Source organism: Trichosurus vulpecula, chromosome 9 (assembly GCF_011100635.1).
Source record: "Trichosurus vulpecula isolate mTriVul1 chromosome 9, mTriVul1.pri, whole genome shotgun sequence".
NCBI classification, from domain to species: Eukaryota; Metazoa; Chordata; class Mammalia; order Diprotodontia; family Phalangeridae; genus Trichosurus; species Trichosurus vulpecula.
This window is the reverse complement of record NC_050581.1, coordinates 1,117,032-1,126,122: the sequence shown is the minus strand read 5'-3', so window position 1 is coordinate 1,126,122 and position 9,091 is coordinate 1,117,032. Positions and strand designations below refer to the sequence as shown.

At 49.0% G+C, this 9,091-nt stretch overlaps 1 long non-coding RNA gene across 1 annotated transcript; it reads right to left on the bottom strand.

Annotated features, from left to right (window-relative positions):
- Positions 1-608: 608 nt before the first annotated feature.
- LOC118830600 lies at positions 609-7,082 on the bottom strand. Its single transcript, XR_005009094.1, has 2 exons — positions 6,785-7,082; positions 609-1,626 (listed from the first exon to the last, which is right to left on the bottom strand). It is a non-coding gene; the product is annotated as an uncharacterized LOC118830600 (long non-coding RNA).
- Between the last annotated feature and the right edge of the window lie 2,009 nt (positions 7,083-9,091).

Sequence of the window (9,091 nt, the reverse complement as noted above, 5' to 3'; positions counted from 1 at the left end):
AAATGGATTCCCAGGCCCCAAAGTGGAAATGAAACCTCCAAGTCGCAATCTCAGTCATTACTTTCACCTGAGACTCGTAGGAAAGAACGGATAGGACCTTCCGGGAAAACAGGCTCCTTCATAATCAGGCCACTCAACAAGCCATTCCCACCTGCCACAAAAATCTGCCCTCCTTCACAACGTCCCAGTTTGGCACCTCCAATAAATCTTTCTCTAAGTGATTCTTTCAGAACCATCTCCTGACGTGGTGGCTCTCCCAGCTCCCCTAGCTTACTAAGCCTAGGGCAAACCATGTTATCAAGGACAGCTGGGACTAAAGGAAGACAAGCTGGATCTGGGGGCAACTCGCTAGGTCGGGGCTGGGGAACAAAGACATTTTTATTATGACGTGTGTTTTTCAGTGACAGAAAACCTTGCTGACTACACTCATGACTTACCAAATTGTATCAACAAATTAAATTCAAACATGTACTAATTGCTTATGTTGTGCTATTCCCAATTGGACAATGATCTCTTCAGGCCTTACCTCCGGCACAAACATGCCTGGCTCCCAAGTCCGCCCTTAGGATTATTTTCACTTCTAAACAATCAAAAGGAAAGGCTGCCCGTGGAGAAAAGCAAGAAACACTTTTATTCAGTTGTAAATTTCCAACATTAAAACCAGAAAATTTATAATATGGGTGCTTCTGGGTACAAAAGGAAATAGATATGACCGGGGGTGGGGGTGCCTGTCCTGATTATAAACTTCACAGGCAAAACTGTGCCACGTAATACTAGGGACCGTAATACTGTGGACTTGAATAAATACTGTTTAACCTTTAACTCTAAACCTGGATGGAACACTGAGATTCTTAGGCAAGATATCAGTATTATCAGTTGCAGCCCAATCAATTTTTGAAGGGCTCAGTGCTGTGATCTAATTATCAAGTTTATCAATTAGCTGAGACCCCATACTTTCCTTCTTCCATTCAGCTGATTTCATTAACACGGCCTTGCCTAAGGGGGCTCGGAAAATGAGTAGGCCGATTCCCTCAAATTCTTCACTGAGCAGGCTTTTCTTAGAGTTTCAGTTGGTCTGACCTTTGACCTCAGTCCTTCCCTTCCCAGTCCCACCTCTTCACCTGGGTTAACTAGTAAACTCCCCCTGCCGATTATGCAAACTCAACCCATTCTCCCGTTTTGTTCTGAGAGCCTGGAACTATGAGGCTGGTTTCACATTAGTTTGAATTTCTGTTTTGTGCCACTCGGGCAGGAAATCAGACTCAGCTCCTGCAGGGGGGTAGGCACAGAGACAAGGAATGAATAAAACAGTCCCAGCTTTCTGGGTCTGTGCAGCTGCTGCTTAGAATTTCTGGCTCAAGGTGGGGTATAAAGCTTCACTGAGGCCAGGGGTCTGGGGGAAAGCAGCCATGGGCAGCATCTGCTTAGGAAGGAGAGGATTTGGAATGGAACACATAACTGAGGACCACCAGGCAGAGGGTCAGCTGCCATCCCCACAGTCAGGGGATGGAAAGCAGGGATTCAGAACTTCTTTCGACAAGATCCTGTGGCTCAGTAACACCAAAAGCAGGATCTTTTTCTTCCAGAGAAGCCAAACTCCTGACTGGCCACTTGGTCTGGATTCACCTGAGAAATAAGAAGAATGTGTTTATAATACTTTGGAAAGAAGCTGTGAGAGAGAACAGGAGAAGACTTCTAGACCCACCTTTTGGGACACTAGGTCCCTATAGCAGTCAGCTGCCACACTTTAAAAGGAAGACAAGATCCCCGCTCTTATATAGGTCACTCCTGTAAATACGAACCTGTAGGATGCATCCTTTAACACTGCAATGTTGTCGAGTCAGAATATGGGTCTTTAGGCCTTCCAAACCTTTTCCACCCAAGATCTAACTTCAAGACTACTGTCACACAGATTATGAAACTTAAAAAAAAATCTTAGTGACATTAAAATGTCATTTGTAAATAATTTTATAGCTTTCCTACTCCTTTCTCAAAGAATAGCTATAAGCCCTAAGACCTGGGCCCTATCCATTCACTAGTCTGCCTCCATGCGGTGACAATGACATTTATTGTATGATTTCGTAATCCACAGAATTGTTTGTGATAATAAAAAAGAAGGGAAACAGTATTATAGTAATCATAACTCCCTTCTTCCATATGCATAATACATATGCCCAGATATTCCCCAAACCCAGGCCCTGGCTAGTTTCACAGACTCACAGAATCTCAAAGTTAGAAGGGGCCTTAGAATAACCCACTTTGAATAATAATCCTCTCCTAAACCAAAAATACTCAACGATTTCTCATCCAGCCTTTGTTTGAAGATATCCTCTAATAATAATAATGGCTGGCATTTTAATGTTTGTAAAGCATTTTATGAATATCACCTTATTGATCCTCACAACCACCCAGGGAAGGAGGTCCTATGATTATGCCCACTTTACAGATAAGGAAGCCTAGGCAAAAGTGATTTCCTCAGGATTACACAGCTGAGTAAATGTCTTGAGGCCACATTTGGCCTAGGTGTTCTAGACTCCAGGTTCTGCACTTCCACACCTAGCTGCCTCTCACCAGGTTGGGGGAGGGTAGGGGGGCAAATCGATTCTACTTAGATAAATTGAGCCTACATCTGCCTCTTAATGATTTATACCCACTGCTTACTAGGGTTCTAGGGCTACTGCTCTAGGATAGGGTCAAGTCAAAAAAGGAATTCTTCCTGCCAGCAGAAAAAGCCCTTTAAATTCTTGAAGAGAGTGATCGTGATCCCTCTAAGTCAGCTCCTTCACCTCTAAAATGTGGCACTCAAAAGGACCCAACACTCTCAGAGGTGGTCTGATCAGGGTGGGACCAGCACCTCCTTAGTCCTGGACAGGACACCGCTTCACACAACTCAAGATCATGGTCCCTATTTTCCATTCCATAGCACAACATTGATTTCTTGAGGTAGGTCGCCACCAAAATCCTTAGATCTTTTTCAAATTGTAAGAAATGGGAGGAGGAGTTTTGTTTCCACAGAACTAAAGGTGTGCTTCCCTGCCCTCCCCCACCCCAGCTTTAGCAGAGACCAGGCCTCAAGGGGTCAGGTGAGAGGTCAGAGGCTTGTACGCATGTGCATACTTTTTGAGAAAGCAGTCTGGGGAATTAGAGAGGCCAAACCCACTTGAACCTGTTCAAGCTTATCTAGGGTCTGGTCTTGGTCAAGAATCCAGGCCTACTGATTTGCATAATTTGCATATGTTAAAGAGGGAAAGTAGGGGAAGTAAAAGAATATAGTTTAATCCTAAACTAAGACAAGGAAAATCTAATTAACTTCACTTTTGCTTCTGTATCCTTATTATCCTATTTATATAAACTGTATAACCTAGGAAAACTATGTAAAAAAAACAAAGATTGTAAACTAACCATGACTCTAGCAGGAGTGGAGGGAATGGTTACCCCTGCTCCTGCAGCAGTATCAGTGTGAGTATTCCCACGAGCACTGCACCCGCTCTCCTGGGGAGCGTGATAAAATGCCTTTCTCTGCCCACTCTGGTCCTGAGTTCTTTAGGTGTAAATAGCCAAATTACATGGATTTTCCTGAGGTCAAGTGAAGGGAAGCAACAGGCAGCAGAAGCTTGCCAGGCTTACTCCTGGATCTTGTCTTCGGGTGTCCTGTGATCCCCACTGCGGTGTTAAGAGGGCTACCACTCTGGATTCCCTTGGGGAACCCTGTGGTCTGCATGGCCTTCTTAAGGGGACATCACTTAGGACTTTGGGCCCTGTCTCGGGAGCCTTGTGATCTTACCGCCATCCTAAGGGGCCATCGCTTGGGTCTTCCTTAGGGTCTGACCCCTAGGAGGCCCTGTGATCCCCACAGATTAAGGGATGGCTACCACTTGGTCTTCCTCTGGGAGTCCTGTGGTCTGTACAGCCTTCCCTAGGGATTATCACAGGGTTCTTCTTCAGGACTTTGGCCCTGCCTAGGAAGTCCAGTGATCCCCAAAACCATGTTTCTCACAAGAGTAACTATGCCTTTTAAATTTTATCATCTTAGACTTGGCCCAATGTTGTTACTTGTTGAAAACTTTTAAATCTTTTTATTAGGGATTCAGACAGTGTGTTAGCTTTGGGTCATCTAATTTGCTAAGCACACCATCTATGCCTGTAACATGTTTATCACTTCAACAGTGAAGGGCCAGGCAGTTCCCTGGGCCATGACTGCCATTAGAACTCTCCTTGCAGACTGACTCCTCTGGGTGCAGTCTTACCACACTTCTGAATCCACCAAACTGAGGGGTCTAGCAGTGGTGTCAAATTCAAATAGAAATGGATCCTTGGGGGCCGCATATTGACTTAGAAAACCACAAATTAACATTATCTATGTTTTATTGTATTTTTATTTCTTTTGTTCCACATTTCCCAATTACATTTTAATTTGGTTCAGGCCTCACTTGGGAGTTTTGGGGGGAACAAGCTCTACTCCCCTGTTCTAGCTCATCTTGTGCCATTTGTGTCCAAAAGAACAAAGATCATCAGGGACTCTATCAAGTACTTCACTAAAATCTGGGTAAACTATACCTAAGGTGTTCTTTGATTTAGTCTAGTAACACCACTGAGCAATGTTGTTTTTTTTGTGATCAATTTGTACTTTTCTAGATAATTCACTAGTTTTTTCCTAGAGTTTTTATCAGGAACAAAGTTCAAATTCACCAGCATGGTTTTCAGCCTCCCTTCGCCACCCCTTTTTTGAAAATCAGCATGTTGGTCCTTCTTTTATTCTGTGAATTCAGAAAGTCCTCAGTCTAATCCTTCTCCCAACACAGACGGTTTTGGCAGAATCAAAGAATCTGAGTTGGGAGTTATATCCAAGATCACCAGGTTCAATTTATCTTTCCTGCCTAATTTTGCATTACTCCTCCCCCTTGATGTCAGAGACTGCTTTGTCTTAACAAGAACAGAGCCTAGCACAGGAATGGAAACCCCTGGCCTGGACGCCACATGTGGCCCTCTAGGTCCTCAAGGGTAACCCTTTGACAGAGTCGAAACTTCACAGAACAAATCTCCTTAATAAAAGGATTTGTTCTGTAAAAATTGGACCCAGTCAAAAGGCTTGCCCCCGAGGACCTATTAGAGTGCATGTGACCTGGGGGGCGCAGGTTCCTCACCCCTGGCCCTAGTACATGGTAAGGCCTTGGTAAACAATGGGTGAATTGAATCAAACCGGTACCTGAAGCATGAATCCCTTCTAGGAAACCCCCAAGGAATGGTCATCCAGCGTCTGCTTTAAGGCCAGCTTACTGCCCGTTCCAGTTTTGGACAATCCTAGTCCATTTCTGGGGCACTAGCACCAGCCCAAGTTCTGTGCTCAGGAGCTATAAACAAAACAGTTCTATTCCCTCTTCCACAAGAAAACCCTTCAGATCCTTGAAGACAGTGATCATCACTCCCACTACAAGTATCTTCTCTTCAAGCTAGGCATTTTGTTTCTTTAAACAACCCTTATACGGAATAGTTTTGAGACTCACCATCCTGGATGCCCTCTTCTGGACACACTCCAGCCTGTCACCATTCCTCTTAAAAGGTGTTACCCCAACTGAACACGATACTCTAGGTGTAGGCTAATTAGGGCAGAATGCAATGCACCAAGACACTAACAACTCATAATCAGAGAGCAGTTTAAGGGTTACATCGTGCTTTCCTTAGGGGGATAAAGGAGAAAACTGAAACCTGGAGAAGGTAAAGGGCCTAAAGGCCCTTGTTCAAGGCTATATAGAGCTAATAAATAAAGGGTCAAAACCAAGATTTAAACCCAGGTCTCCTGAGTCCTAGAGAGCAAATGTTGCCTTTGGGTAGTCCGTCTTTCAATTCTACCTCAGTGACATTTCATTTTCTGGATACCAAGACTCTATACTTGCTCTAGGTGACATTTATCTTGTTGATTCACATTGAACTTGTGGTCAGTTAAAATTCTCACATCTTTCTCACATGAATTGTCTAACCACCCCTCTCCCATCCTGTCCTGGTATAAGTGAATTTCTTTTTGAACCCAGCATCACACTTTGCATTTATTTAAAATTCCATTTAACGTGCTGGGTATTTGGGGATTCTAACTCTGTGAGGGATGTGCTACATATCCAAGCTTCTTGCCTTTGGGTCACCGATAGAAATGGTAAAAAGACCAGGGTCTACAAGAGAACTACTTCGATACCTAGCTCTCCAGGCTGACCTCAGATGCCACAGAATGGATTTAGAGATGAAGGACCTCAGAGGCCATCTAGATAAATACCTTCATTTTATAGTCCTATTTCAATCACCTCTTTTAGGGTACAGTTATTCACCTAAGTGTATTCCATCCTGTCCCCAAAGAAATCGTGCCTATCAAAAACCTTGATGAAAAATGGGTCCGCTCTCTCTATTGTATCCCCCTCTCAACTGGTCTGGTCACTATCAAAAAGGGGGGGCGCTAATCTAGCCAGATTACAGTATCGAACCTGTGCCAGAAAAGCATCCCTTCGGGTATTTTGCCAACCAATGAAGAGGTTCTGAAAAGTGAATATTACCCGAGAAAGGGTCTTCAAGCGCATCGGATCCCCTCACCTTACGTACAAAGTAGGAAGGGGAGGCAAGGGAGTGAGTGACTTTCCGTGAAGGTCATCCACAGCGAGAGTGGCAGGGCCAGAACTAGGACCCGGGACGGCCGAGTGTCACTGCACCTTCCAGGACGCCACAACTTTTCCCAAGCAGAAGACAAGCCTTTGTAGGGGGCAAAGAGGAGAGACAAGGACCGGAAGGGAAAGTCACCCACCTGCTGTGTCTCCTCCCCAGAAGTGGGGGGTCTGCCCCTTCGGGAGACACAGAGGTCACAGGCAGAGGGCAGCCCCCCGTCTGCAGCGCAGGACCGAGGGGGGGTCTCTGGAAGCCCTCAAAGGGCTACGTAGCGAGCATCGCTCGTCCGGGGCGTCTGCAAGACAGGGCCAACGGAACCCGGGCTCGACTGGAGCTCCCGGTGCTCAGGGGCTGTTTCTCTGCAGAGCCACCCGCTCGGGCCACGAGCTGGGGGGGGACAGCAAGAGGTGGGGCGTCGGGAGGGAGGGGCTGGGGCAGGCGGGCAGCGGGCGGTGGTCCGCGGGGCGGGCGGCCACGGGGAAGGGCTCCTGCGGCAGGCGCGGGAGCGCCGGGCAGGCGGCGGGCGGCGGGGCGAGGAGGCGCAGGAAGGTGGGGCGGGCGGGCAGCGGGGGCAGCAGCTTCGCGGGGGGCTCGCCCAGGGGCTCCGGCCGTGGGGCGCGCGGCGCCAGCCGGGGCCCCTTGGAGGCCGGGGGCAGCGGCGGCAGCGGCAGGTGGGAGGGGGCGGCCAGCGGCCCGCGGGGCAGGCGAGGCAGGTCGGAGAGCGCGGGGGGCGGGGGCAGGGGGAGCGCGGAGGCCTCGGCGGGCAGCGGCGGCAGCGCCACGTAAGCGCCGGGAGGGCCGCGGGGGGACAGCGGCGACGGCCGCACCGGCAGCTCGGGCAGGGGAGGCAGCTCGGCCGGGGACGAGGCCGGCGGCGGCCCGGCGGGCAGGCCCGGGGGCAGGCCCGGCAGCGGCAGGTGTGGAAGCGGCAGCGGCGGCTGGGGCGGCTCGGGAAGGGGCAGGGACAGCCGGGGCCGGGACAGCCGCGGGTGGGGGCGGGAGCGGGAGCGAGGAAGCAGCGCCGCCAGGGTCTCCGTGCCCGAGGCCGGGCGAGGAGGGGCGCAGACCCGCGGCTTAGGGAGGCCGAGCGCGCGCGCTCTCGCACACAGCCGGGCGCGCGCCCGCTCCCTCCTCCCCGCCCCCCCAGTCTCGGCCAATCGGGATGCGAGTCTCCCCAAGCCACGTGTCCGGGGGCCAATGACGGACAGGCTGCCAAGGACGCCCAGTCCCTACGCGATCGAAGTCATGGCAACTCCCCAAGCCGGCCCAGACCGCGGCAGCCGGTGAAAGGAGGACTTTCCCTGCTGCCCCGCCCCCCTAATAATTTATAGCGTCCTCTGCTTTCGAGCTGGAAGGGCCTTAGACCTGGACCTTGAATCGTAGGTTTTCTGCGCAGCTGCCCGCCCGGTCCTTCTTGGTCTTCTTCGCAGGATCAGCATTTAGGTCGTGCCCATGTATGCCAGAGTCGGGCTCTGCCCTCCATCCAATCGCTGGTCAAGTCGGGGGGAAGACTCCACCTCCGCTACGAACACCGTCACCACCACCAGCTTTTTCCAGGCCATCAACATTTCTCACCTGGACTAGGGAAGTCCTATAAATGCCTCCGTAGATGTCTGTTGATTGGTTGCCCAGGGTTACACAGCAAGCGATCATAGCAAGATTTGAAGCCAGGTCCTCCGATTCAAAGCCAACATTCTTTCTCCTTTATTATAACCACCTGTTATTCGGTTAAATAAGCTATACCCAGGGCCTTGTGTTGCTGGGCACTGAAAAGAAGGGGTGGATGCAAAGATGAAATAAAGCACACTCATAAGTTCATAGAATTTAGCTAGGCGGCTCAGTGGATAGAGCCCTGAGTCAGGAAACACTGAGTTCAAATCCAGCCTCAGACACTATCTATGTGACCTGGGCAAGTCACTTAACCTCTGTTTGCCTTTATCCAGTGGAGAAGGAAATAGCAAACCACTCCAGTATCTTTGCCAAGAAAACCTCTTGGACAGCGTTGGCATGCTGCATTCCACAGGGTCACAAGGAGTTGGACAGTACTGAACAACAAGGAAGCTTAGAGCTCATCTAATAATGAGCTTCCTCACTGTACACACGAGGAAACAGTCCTAAAGAGGAATAAATGTATCTTCCCAGGAGTATGTGAACTTGAGTTGTGTTTGGGGGACTGTGTTTCATTTTGTCTTTGGATGCTCTGGTCCTAGCACAGGCCGAGCACCTAACTAGGTGTCTGAAGTGAAACAAAGTGACTTCCATACTCTTAAGGAGTTTGCCATCTGATAATGGGGATAAAACTGATTTGGGGATTAAGTTCCTCATAGCTATGGAACAAGAGAAAGTATAAAGTTAAATGAGACCATCGACAAATGAAGCATTATAAGAAGAAAGATTGCTCAAGTGGGGAGTGTCAAGGAAGGCTTCATGAAGGAAGTGACCTCGA